At 45.7% G+C, this 13,261-nt stretch overlaps 1 long non-coding RNA gene across 2 annotated transcripts in view; it reads right to left on the bottom strand.

Annotated features, from left to right (window-relative positions):
• Positions 1–13,261, bottom strand: part of LOC144326010 (uncharacterized) — a 126,669-nt gene that overhangs the window by 100,417 nt on the left and 12,991 nt on the right. For both annotated transcript variants that reach the window (XR_013391184.1, XR_013391183.1), the window contains exon 2: positions 11,520–11,666. This is a non-coding gene — a long non-coding RNA (uncharacterized LOC144326010). The remainder of the gene's footprint in view (positions 1–11,519; positions 11,667–13,261) is intronic.

The following is a 13,261-nucleotide window of genomic DNA, read 5'->3' as shown; positions in this document are numbered from 1 at the left end:
GGCACACAGATAATTAATCTGGAGGTAAGTTGTTGTTTTTCTCCAACATTAGTTGACAAGCACTCTCCTTTCACTGGCCTTGCTCAAACTTGCAATGGTTTGATGGCAAGATTGGGTACCTTTCAAAGATCCTTGCTTCTAGCAGCTGTAGCACACATTTTGGCAAGGGAGTCACCTGTCACTTGCAAAAGCAGACGACGTCTAGGGCATCCTGGAGCTAGAATTTGTCATTTGCCAGCCTGTTGTTTTCCCATCTAGCTGAGGTGGCAGGCTGGAAAATGCCACTGAAAGATGACAGGCTGAAAAAAATCCCACCTTCCCTTAGCAATGGCCAAGTGAAGGGAACATGCATACTTTGATCCATGAAGGAAATGTTGAAAATGGCTCTGTCGACAGTGGTAGGATGATATGGTCAGAAGCACAGCTGCTTGTTATCTCATCTACCCCACGCTCCTCTCACATCATGGTTCATTTATGAGAGCTGAGCACCAGTTTGCGATCTGTCCGTGCCTGCAAGCTATGAACATACATACATACATACATACATACATACATACATATGAACAGATCCCTTGCACACCGAACACAAAAATTTTATAATTCCATAATATTCTCTCTTTCTCTCTGACACTGCTTCCTATGCAGCTATACTTCTATAGGAGACAGTGTGGTATAGTAGTTAAGAGTGTTGGACTAGGATCTGGGAGACCAGGGTCCTAGTTTCCACTCAGCCATGAAGCTTACTGGGTGACCTTGGGGAAGCCACACTGATGCCAGATTAAGGGAGGAGGATTTACGATACGATACAATAATCTTCATTGTCATTGTCCCATACAGAACAACGAAATTGAAAAAATCTACATCAGACATTCAAAAACCAGAAACTGTCATGCTTTTGGATCTTGCGTCTTATACAACAAGCCTGCTATCCCAGCTATCCCATCCTGGTTAGCCCCCTAAAAACTCTGATACCCCATAATTAAATACAATATACTCCCATAGAGACTACCTTACACTGCATTTAAAACCAAAATCGCATTTGGATAGAAACTGTTTATTAGGCGTCTAGTCCTAGTCTTTATAACCCTGTACCTTCTTGCAGAAGGAAGAAGCTGAAAGAGATCATTTCCAGGGTGTGCACTATCCTGCACTATCTCTGCAGCTTTCTTATGGCACCTGGAAGCATAGATTTGATCCAAGGTGGGAAGAGTGCACCCAATTATTCTCTCCGCAGTCTTTTGCAGCAACAGTCAAGAATATAATTCTGAAAATAGGACGAATGTGACAGAACAGGGGGTAGGCAGGAAGATGACAATCTCCTCCTCCACTTGATTTGACAATCATCAGAGAAGGGAGGGGTGGTAGTCCAGAACATATGTTTGCAAAAGGCAAGGTGTATTTACTAATGTTTAGCAGTGGTTTTAGCAGCGAGTCTGCTACGCCATGAGTGGATGAAAAAGCAAAATAAAAGAGTGCTGCAGGAAACCCTCAGGGGAAAGTGTGTCATGATGCACAAAATCTACTGCTCACAAATGCGGCCCGTATTTTTTTTACTAGCCTTGCAGCCAGTGTGAGTAGGGTGCTCACCTGACACCACAGCCAGGATTTACAACTTCCCCTTGCTCAGCCTCATTCAAACAGAAGCTTCCTCCAGTGACATTTCCACGTTAAAAACCTTGATGAGCACTGCATGCTCTGGCACCCACATAATTTATAGCCTGTCATTATGGGCTTTAGATGAAATCTTTTCAAGGCTCGCACAGAAACGTTACACGGGGGGTGCTTATGGCAGTGGATGCTTTTGATAGACTCTCAGTCTCACTCATCCTACTGCTCTGTGTGAGCAACTATTATACTTTTATTGCCTGCAGAAGATGAGCTCGGCTGGTTTTGAAGCGTGACCAAGTTCCTGGCATTGTATTGCAGTAACCCAGAATGACAACATGGCTCTGTTGGGGGATTCCCCACCCCCCTAATGGTAATTGCCCCACCGGGGAGGGGGGAGGGGATTTTAATGGAAATTGAGACTGGGGAGGGAAGGCTTATTGCACAGCAATCTCTACAAGCATCATGGGAAGAATTGCCTCAAATCTGGTGTTTAAAACACGTGACATGATTGCTAGGTATGTCATTGGTGTGACATGTGCAGTTGGGCTCTCCCTCAGTATATAGTGAACAGGGAAGGCTGAGCATTTGATCTTTATGAATTTCGATACAAACAGGCCTGGTGCACAACCTTCAAAACTAATGTGCAGATCGGAGCCTAGTTATTCGCTGGATTTTGCTCTTGTTGAATGCTCTGGCACAGTTCTCAGCTCAAGTAAACCTATCAAAAGTGCATTTGAAAAGTTGCATTTTGAGTGAAAATACGTTGAGGTCCCGCTCCGAAGGCCTTCTGGCAGTTCCCTCACTTTGAGAAGTTACAGGGAACCAGGCAGAGGGCCTTCTCAGCAATGGCGCACTCCCTGGGGAATGCCTTCCCATCAGATGTCAAGGAGAACTACAGTATACAACTTTTAGAAGACATCTGAAGGCAGCCCTGATTCAGGAAGTTTCTAATGTTTGATGTTTTATATGTGTTGGAAGCTGCCCAGAGTGGCTGGGGCAACCCTGCCAGATGGGCAGGATACAAATAATAAGATGATGATGATGATGAAGAAGAAGAAGAGGATTTGTCTACTTCTAAAAGTGAGCAAGCAGAACATAGGATAAGCAGCATATGAAAAGTAGCAAGTCCACATGGCACAGTGTAGAGGCCATGGCTATTATGAGAGACAAACAAAACCTTCAGCTAGGTCCAGTCGTGGCCGACTCTGGGATTGCGGCGCTCATCTCGCTTTATTGGCCGAGGGAGCCAGCGTAGAGCTTCCGGGTCATGTGGCCAGCATGACTAAGCCGCTTCTGGCGAACCAGAGCAGCTCACGGAAATGCCAGTTACCTTCTCGCTGGAGCAGTACCTATTTATCTACTTGCACTTTGACGTGCTTTCGAACTGCTAGGTCGGCAGGAGCAGGGACCGAGCAATGGGAGCTCACCCCGTTGCGGGGATTCGAACCGCCGACCTTCTGATTGGCAAGTCCTAGGCTCTGTGGTTTAACCCACAGCGCCACCCGCGTCCCTCATTTGGAATGTATCCCCTTTAAAGACAGCCTTTCCAAGTCTCAAGTCTAGGGTTGCCACCTTTGTTCTGGCAAAATACAGGACAGGGTGAACGGAGAAGTTGGTGGACAATTTTTTGTTTATCTGGTACAGAATTCAAAGCAATCCATTACAATGTATTGCAGTCTAACAGGATGGTCCCTCTTGAATTTCTCTCTCTCTCTCTCTCTCTCTCTCTCTCTCTCTCTCTCTCTCTCTCACACACACACACACACACACACACACACACATTTGTAAATTTGTCTATGCTTGGCCACCCATAGCTTAAATACATGACCTATCACACACCTTTTCCAACACATGCATTTGGAGAGGATCCCTAACTTGGTAGAGAAAGAGAGAGAAGACCTGAAATACAGGACAAAACTGTATCAATACAGGACGTAACATTTTACATTGAAATACAGGACAATCCTGTATTATACAGCACAGGTGTCGACCCTACTCAAGTCCCGAGATGTTGTAACGCCCATCAATTCCAGCCCACATGATGCCCAGTTGGGATTATGGGAATTGTAGTCCATCAACATCTGGAGACCCAGGCTTGGGGAGAAGCTGTCTTTAAGCCTGAATAGCAGCATTTTGCCTGCCCACACTGGATAAGCTGCGACCGTCCCTTATTCAATCCGGAAAACTGACATAAATCAACGCAGAAAACAATGAGTTACAATGATTTGACAAAGATGTCGCCTGGACTCTCTGTTAAAACAAATGGGGAATTGCAATTCCAGAGGAAAGATGGACTATAATTCACTTAGTCCATCTCTAGAATAATGACAGAATTCTCTCCACATCGCCACCTAGGCATAAGCATGGCAGTCCATTATGGCAGCCAGCCCTTGCTAGCAGATCATTCATGGCTAAGGCTTCACATCTCTTTGACAGTAAGCACTGTTTGGTTGCCCAACACTTTTGCAGAATAGAAGGCAGGTCATTGGCCTATGTCTGTACACAGAGCACAGAGAGACACCTAGTGGACACACCTGGTTTTGCCTTATACTGCAAAACAGCTACCTGCCTTCTAGACCAGTGTTTCCCAACCGGTGTTCCGCGGCACACTAGTGTGCCGCGAGACGTTGCCTGGTGTGCCGCGGGAAAAATTAAAAAATTCGAAAGATATCCGGAGAGGCGGCCTTCAGGCGAGTTTTAATTTTAATTTTCCTTCTCCCACTTAATGCCCCACGCTCGCCCGAGCAGCTTGCAGTCCTCGGTAACCACGGCGACCCGAGGGAGGGGAGGGAACAGGGAAGTCGAGGGCGGCGGCGAGCCGCGATGACGTCAGTGGGCCGCACCGCCTCGCCATGGCACGGTGTGAGAGCCCCGGCTAGTGGCGCGAGCTTCGGAATAAGTGGGATCCGCGTGCGCGAGACCGAGATCGCGGGTAAGGAGCTCAGCCCTGGGCAGGAGGAAGCGGGGCCGCGCGTGCGGGCCACATCCCCACAGAGAGCGAGCCTCCCCCGGCCCACCACTCCGGGCAGGTCCACTCGCATGAGGGGGTGGCGATGGCGACGGCCGGCAGCTTGCCTGCAATGCCATCCCTCGAGCAGGCGAGGAGCCCGGAGGCTACCAGATGCGAGTCCTCTTTCCCACCCTGCTCGGGAGTCCAGAGCACTTGGTCGCATTCAGGATCTAGAGTGGGGAAGCGGGGCTTGTGTCTGGGCTGGACACATTGGGCTGCCTGTGCCGCTCGACCTGCGGGGAGAAATGAGGGTGGGAGTCACGACCGTGAGGCAGGGCTGCCAAGTGTGGCAGAAGAGGACACGGCCATCGCACCTGTCCTTAGGTAGGAGCTTCTTCCGTGTCGACCTGCTGCCCTAAAGTCTTGGCTTTTTCTTGGCTTTTTGGCGGTTGGCACAGAAGGAAGGCAAGGGGGAGGGGGAAAAATTGAAACTTACACTTTCGTGCGTCCCTCCCGGCGTGACGCTGCGCGCTGACGTCACGGGGCTGTAATGGTGGTGTGCCTCGAGATTTTTTTCATGAAACAAGTGTGCCTTTGCCCAAAAAAGGTTGGGAAACACTGTTCTAGACTGGCCAAGTTGCTTCCATTTGGACCTTCAAACAGGTCAGCGGGGCTTTACATTTTGTTGCATTTTTAAGCTAATAACATAAAATCTATTTTAAAAGTGCTTTTTTTCTTACTTTCAAAGTCTGCTTGAAAGTCTGTTTTAGAGGAGTTTAGGGCTCATTTTTTGTGGGTTGGTGGGGGAATAAGGAAAAGCAATGCTTTTTATTAATCAAATTCAGCCAATTGAAACAAAGTAAGGGAGGAGCTCCCAGGCTAACATCAGCTTTAATGCAAGTGTTTGGTTTGGTTTCTGAGCCAGGGATGAAGGGGGAAATTAGTTTCCTTTCACATTTTAATGCAAACCCAGCTTATTCGCGCTTCCCAAACCCAAATGCGCAAACCAAAGCATAGCTACGTTTCCAAAGGTGCACTTCTCTGAATGTTGTGGTCCCACTGGAAAACCAAATAAAAGCATACAAAAACAAGTATATTAGGGGAAAGAGTGTCCAAAATGGAGTAAGTTAGGAAGAGTAATGTGCACAAATGCATATGGGGCGGGGGGGGGGCAGTTTGCAAAAATGTGGGCATTAGACAAAAAATTATGTACAAAAAATAATGTATTGAGAGACATGCACATGTGTATTTGGCATGTACAGATTTACTTTTTAAAAAAGCAAATGGATACGAATATGAATTTAAGATTGGGGACATGAGACACTTATATCCAGTAATCTTCCATCGCTTTCTGGGTCATTTGCTAATGATGCCTGACAAACTTTCATTCAACATTGCACACCACAACCAAATAACTCTACCTAACTAAAAGCGTGCCAAAATTACATGTGCGAAGTGTGTGTGTGCATTAATTATCTGTTGTGGTGGTGGGAAGCAGGTGCCAGCCAAGAGGCCAAATACCTATCCAAATAATAAATTATTATTATTATTATTATTATTATTAATAATACCCCGCCCATCTGGCTGAGTTTCCCCAGTCACTCTGGGCGGCTCCCAATTGAGTGTTAAAAACAATACAGCATTAAATATTAAAAACTTCCCTAGACAGTACTGCCTTCAGATGTCTTTTAAAGATAAGATGGCTGCTTATCTCCTTGACATCTGATGGGAGGGTGTTCCACAGGGCGGGAGCCACTACCAAAAAGGTCCTCTGCCTGGTTCCCTGTAACCTCACTTCTTGCAATGAGGGAACTGCCAGAAGGCCCTCGGTGTTGGATCTCAGTGTGTTGGCTGAACGATGGGGGTGGAGACGCTCCTTCAGGTATACAGGACCGAGGCAGTTTAGGGCTTTCAAGGTCAGCACCAACACTTTGAATTGTGCTCGGAAACGTACTGGGAGCCAATGCAGGTCTCTCAGGACCAGTGTTATGTGGTCCTGGCAGCCACAAAGGTGCTGTCCTTAAACATTTCCAGCCACAGAAGCTCGCCGCCCTCCACCCATCTTGCCAGGTAAAGCCTTGCCACTGGTTAACCAGGACAGAACTATTCTGTCGCCAAACTACAAATCAGCCCCATGTACAGCCCCTTTTGCTGGTGACGAAACGGTTATTGAAGGCTCTCCATCGCTAGCATTGCAGTTGGAAATGTCACAGTTCCAGATGGCACAGCCTCCTGGAAGGGCGGGGGGCGGATGGAGGCTCTCTGCAAATACTCTTCAAGAGTAGCTTCCATTTCACTTCCAGCCTATTGCTAATTTTATTTAGTCACTGATGCAGGCTATTGATTTCAAGGCAGATTTAAACGTCTAACCAAGCCACGGGGGAATAGCGGCATGTATTTAAATTCCATATGTTGATTAAAGCTGTCAAGGGTCACAGATGCAATTATATATGCAAAGCTGAATGCAGTCTATTCCCCGTGTCCTGAAAGGCAGTGATTAAGGAAATGGAGCAAAGCTAAATCCAGAAGCCGAAAAGATTGTGGAGAGGGGGAAATGTGTTCCTCCTGCTAAGACACTTACATGAGTTTATGTTAGAGGTCCATGGATATTGCCCACGTTAAAGGGTATGGCAATCCACTGGGTAAGCCATGGACCATTTACCCATACTAAGAAAGTGAGGGGCAAACCCCATGTTGGACTGTAGCCAACAGTTGTATTCAGGGCTGGATTTAGGTTTGCTGAGGCCCTAAGCCACTGAAGGTAATGGGGCCCTTTATATGTCCAGCTGTCCTTTGTCAACACAATTTGTCACTGGTTTTTTTGTGTTGGATATACAGTGGTACCTCGGGTTAAGAACTTAATTTGTTCTGGAGGTCTGTTCTTAACCTGAAACTGTTCTTAAACCTGAAGACCACTTTAGCTAATGGGGCCTCCTGCTGCTGCCGCACCGCCGGAGCACAATTTCTGTTCTCATCCTGAAGCAAGTTCTTAACCCGAGGTAATATTTCTGGGTTAGCGGAGTCTGTAACCTGAAGCGTATGTAACCTGAGGTACCACGGTATGCTATATGGTAATTTATGTACCTAATAGGTATCTAAAGCCATTTGCACATAACAAAATGTGTATTTTATTAAAATACAGTCATACCTCGGGTTACAGACACTTCAGGTTGCGTTTTTCGGATTACAGACCGCCAAAACCTGGAAGTACCAGAACGGGTTACTTCCAGGTTTTGGCGGTTGCGCATCCACAGATGTGCTAAATCGCGCTTTGCGCATGCGCAGACGCACCACTGCAGGTTGCGAACGCTGCGGGTTACGAACGTGCATCCCACACGGATCACGTTCGCAACCCGAGCATCCACTGTAATTGTTAAGCTTATGTTATGGAAATGTACATCCAGATTTTTTCCCCTTTAATTCCGCCCCCCCCCCCCCCCGAGAGTGGGGCCCTAAGCTATAGCTTGTTTGGCTTATATGTAAATCTGGCACTGGTTGTATTAGCAGTCACACATTATGCCAAGTTGCAAAGTGCCCTTGGGAGGGGGGAGGGATTTGTTCCAAGTTCCTTTACCCTGACCCTCCCACAAAGCTACTTCCACCCAGATCCAGTACTGACTAGCAGGGATCAAAACTGATAGTGGGAGAATTTGAGGGGAAAGTCAGACGGCAGGGATAGGATTAAGTAACCACTTTCCTTCTTCTGCACAAGCATGCACTCCTGAGAGCACTTTGCAGCAGAGATGGGCAACGTCGCAATTAGGTCATTTTAGACTTTGAACTTAATGGTGAGGAGGGGCTGGCGGGTGAGCACTTTGTGGCCGATATTTGTTTATTTATTTACCTAGCAAAATTGATATGTTTACTTTAGTCATCGGAAGACCTCTAAGCAGCGTACAAAGGACACTGCTTAAATTAGTCATCATTTTTTTAAAAAAAACCCTTATAAAAACAAACATTAAAAAACAAGTTAGCATGAAATTTAAAATATGAATAAGGCCAACAGTGTCAAACAATTATAAATAAAATATAAACAGGAATCATCCATTTTAAACAATTAAAAATAAAATTACTTGCTAAGATTGCATGCCTGGGTAGGCTTGCTGAAGCAAAAAAGGAAAGGGGGGGGGGAGGTGTTAGCAGGCACCAAAAACAATACAGTGAAGACCTTTCTGGGAAATGATATATAATGAGCTAAAGAAAATGTTTAAAAATACATTTGTTAAAAAAAAACCCAGAAGTCTTTTTACTGGGTAAGAGTTTCCAAGAGAAGATAAAAGACTTTTTATGTATGCAACAATGGCAGTGAGAATGCTACTAGCCCAGAGATGGAAGGAAGGAGAAATGCCTACAAAAGAAGAATGGCAGATGAAATTGACGGAATATGCAGAAATGGCGAAAGTGCCAGGGAAGATCAAGTATTTTCTAAAGACTGGAGTAAATTTGTAATTTGCTTCAAAGACCCCTGTAAACAGTTAAAATCTTTGGCAGGGTTGTAAAGACACTTGTAATGTGGAATTGTTTTCGTGGTAATTATGGTTAGATAAAGGTAAAAGATGCAGTAAATTTAATCTTAAAGATGGAACCATTGAAGGACAGAAGGTGGTCTAAGATTTCGAAAGAACTCTGCATTTTAATGTTTGAAATCACTGTGTTTTATAGGTATTAAAACTTTTCAAAACTTCATTAAAACATTATAATAAAAAAAAACCAATACAGTGAACACATCTGCCTAATATCAATGGGCAGGGAGTTCCAAAGAGCACAAGCAACCAGCCCCTTCCTCAGGGGTTGTGTTCTGGGTCTCTGTGCGTACAAATGGTAAACAAGCAGGTGACAGCTGTGATGCAGCAGTTGGACAATGGCAGTGAGGAGGCGCATTCATGAAGGAGGGAGACTTAGTGATGGCTGAGAGCCTTCACTGGAAATTAAACCTTATGGACATAAATCTGATATTAGGAATCACAAGACAGAGAAACCAGTAGGAGAACACTTAAATCTCCCAAGACATTCTATACAAGATCTCAAAGTAGCTGTCTTATTACAAAAGAATTTCAGAAATAGACTGGAAAGAGAAGTTACTGAATTGCAACTTACTACCAAACTTAAAGGGGCGCGGGTGGCGCTGTGGGTTTAACCACAGAGCCTAGGACTTGCCGATCAAAAGGTTGGCAGTTCGAATCCTCACGATGGGTTGAGGTCCCATTGCTCGGTCCCTGCTCCTGCCAACCTAGCAGTTCAAAAGCATGTCAAAGTGCAAGTAGAAAAATAGGTACTGCTCCGGCGGGAAGCTAAATGGCATTTCCGTGCGCAGCTCTGGTTCGCCAGAAGCGGCTTAATCATGCTGGCCACATGACCCGGAAGCTGTATGCCAGCTCCCTCAGCCAATAAAGCGAGATGAGCGCTGCAACCCCAGACTTGGCCACAACTGGACCTAATGGTTAGGGTTCCCTTTACCTTTACCAAACTTAAAACCATGGAGAGATCTGGTCTGAATAGAGACATTGGATTCTTATCTCATTATACACGATAAAGCTATTTTCAGCCACCTCACCCCTTGCTTTTTCCTGTAAGACCAATTGCAGTCGTTAACAGTCGTCAACAGGTTTACGACACCTATCAGCCAATCACCCATTCCCAACACCCTTCTGAGTAATACCCCTCCCCACCCTCTCACTATATATATAAGGGTCTGGTGACTTCTGTTTCAGTGTATCTGAAGAAGTGTGCATGCACACGAAAGCTCATGCCAATAACAAACTTAGTTGGTCTTTAAGGTGCTACTGGAAGGAATTTATTTTATTTCTTTGTCCCACATTAATTAGTCTACGCAGGGGGAAGAAACGCCATGGGGCATCAGCAGCACAACTGGACAGCTGCAACAGAACATGTCTCTCCCGTATCGGTCTCTAGAGCCACAGCAGGTGCTGTAGCCTTCCAACAGTTTGGCTTCACCCCAAAGGTGAAGCCTTTCCTGAGACAGACAGATGCCAACAATTAGAGTGGCTGGGGAAACCCAGCCAGATGATTGGGGTATAAATACTAAATTATTATCATTTTTATTATTAAATGTTTTCAAAACTTGGTTCATTTGCCATGCATCTGGGCACGTCTTAAGATACTGTCACCCAATTTTGAATGATGGCTCCTCAGATCACGGAGCAGATTTCTGTCTATGCTTGGATACAATTGGGTGCCATTTTGAATCAAGATGGCTGGAGACGGAACCTTTCAAAAGTGCACAGATTTTAACCACTGATATCAAAACTTCCCTGACTTTTTGGCTTCTTAGAATACCTGAGCAACAGCAGGTATGAAACAGCTAGTAGTCTATACAGATGACACTCAGGCAGTGCTGCTGACCCAAACCTGCGTGGCAGGGCTGGGTCTGTAGGAAAGAGTAACCTTCATAAAGGTAAAGGTACCCCTGACCATCAGGTCCAGTCGTGACCAACTCTGGGGTTGCGGCGCTCATCTCGCTCAAGAGGCCGGGAGCCGGCGCTTGTCCGAAGACAGCTTCCAGGTCACGTGGCCAGCGTGACTAAGCCGCAGCTGGCGAGCCAGCACCAGCGCAGCACACAGAAACGCCGTTTATCTTCCCACTGGAGAGCGGTCCCTATTTATCTACTTGCACTTTGAGGTGCTTTCGAACTGCTAGGTAGGCAGGAGCAGGGACCGAACAACGGGAGCTCACCCTGTCGTGGGGATTCGAACCGCCGACCTTTCAATCAGCAAGTCCTAGGCTCTGTGGTTTTACCCACAGCGCCACCCGCGTCCCTAATACTTCATAGTACTTCCATAAAACGGAAAGCCAGTATTTTCAAAGTCCAATACACCCTGCTTACTGCAATTTGTCATAAAATGGGATGTTTCCCCACCTCTCCTTCAACATGATGTCTGACCCACAAAAACCACAACCCAGATGGAACAGAATGCTGGGCTCTGCCAGTTTCACTCTCACCTTCAAGCAGACTCAAGAAGGGTGTCAAACGCAGACTCAGAGGGGTGTCAGAGGTCCAGCAGTAGGAGATGCGGTTGAACAGCTGCGCTCCTTCAGACTGCAGGCGGAAAACTGCATGTTGTTGGAATACTCTCCGCATGTCAAAAGCTAGCAGAGGACGAGAGAAAGACAAACCTGTTTCCAGTGCAACTATAGGAATGAGCAGTATTGAACGTTTGCCTCAGTTGTGATTACCGTATGTTATTATTTGGCTTTTGAGAAGTGCACAGGTGACAAGCACTACCTGTTAAGAGTTAAGTCATAACTGAGGCCTGGTGTGTGAAAACATGGCAGTAGAAATACTGAGGTGGCAGAATGGACTGTGCCAATTTGGACCAGAGTGCTTTTCATTTTAGAATAAATTCATGTTTACAGTTCTCTGCAAGATTTGTTGTTGTTGTTTTTAAAAAGCCTAGCATGTAAGGGAGAGGGGTTCCAGCAAAGCCCCCACCCTGCTATTCTAGTTTTCTACATGTAGTGAAAACTACATGTAGTGCTCACTGGAAGGACAGATCGTGAAGCTGAGGCTCCAATACCTTGGCCACCTCATGAGAAGAGAAGACTCCCTGGAAAAGACCCTGATGTTGGGAAAGATGGAGGGCACAAGGAGAAGGGGACGACAGAGGACGAGATGGTGGGACAGTGTTCTTGAAGCTACAAACATGAGTCTGACCAAACTGCGGGAGGCAGTGGAAGACGGGAGTGCCTGGCGTGCTCTGGTCCATGGGGTCACGAAGAGGCGGACACGACTAAACAACTAAACAACAACAACAACAACATGTAGTGAGTTTTTATGCAAAAAGCAACCACTACCAAACCATTCTGTTGTGTACGTAAACCAGGCCTGTGTTCCACGCAATTGCTTTCAATGGGATATAGATCATGATGAGTCTTTGTTGCATTTGTAGTTTGTCTTTTCCTCTCTTTCTTTGCAACTAAATGCCTCATCCCACTTAGTCCTTTGGCTCAACTTCAAGCACTGCAACAGTTGGCTGTGTTTAAAACTGTACCAGTCTTCCTATTAATAAAATCAGGGCTTAATCAGTTGTTTCTCAGGGCTTGATTTCTCTTAAGATTCATGTTTGTTTTCTAGAAAATCTTTACCCAATCTTAGACAGCACACTTACCTGAGAGAAGCTTTTAGGCAAGACCTTCCAAAGTACATAAGACCTGTCACAGTCTACACTGCCGGTCACTGTCTCCTTCAGCGTTAATTAACCCCTCTCCACTTCAGAGGTGGCATTTTCAGCCCTCCACAACTCATTTCTGGTTGTTTTTCAGCTGCTTCCTGTGTTTTCACAGGACATTTCTCCTGTGAACACAGCTGAACCAGACAACTAAATTGCATCCAATCATTACTGATTTGCTCAACCTGAACTGCCTCAAGTCAGCTGAAACATTTCATTCAACCTGAGCAATCACTCCTGTAATAACACTTTTAATGGAATTTGTAATTTTGACATAAAAACACAGCATTTCTCGTTTCATAAGCTCACTTACCCATGGTTTAATAGTGTGTGTATTAAAACTTCATTGATCCAGATCACCCATATCAGAATCTTTTTTTATTGCGTGTCGAGGTCCCCAGGGCCTCACACATCACACAGAATTTTTTGTTTATGATCTTTGGCATAATTTTGGCCACAACTTTATTAAAATACAAATTTGTGAGTTGTTGCTTAGGCATTGGTTGCGACTATCTG

This window comes from Podarcis muralis, chromosome 17 (assembly GCF_964188315.1).
Source record: "Podarcis muralis chromosome 17, rPodMur119.hap1.1, whole genome shotgun sequence".
Taxonomy (NCBI): domain Eukaryota; kingdom Metazoa; phylum Chordata; class Lepidosauria; order Squamata; family Lacertidae; genus Podarcis; species Podarcis muralis.
The sequence above is the reverse complement of the archived record's forward strand: the minus strand, read 5'-3'. Positions and strand labels throughout refer to the sequence as shown.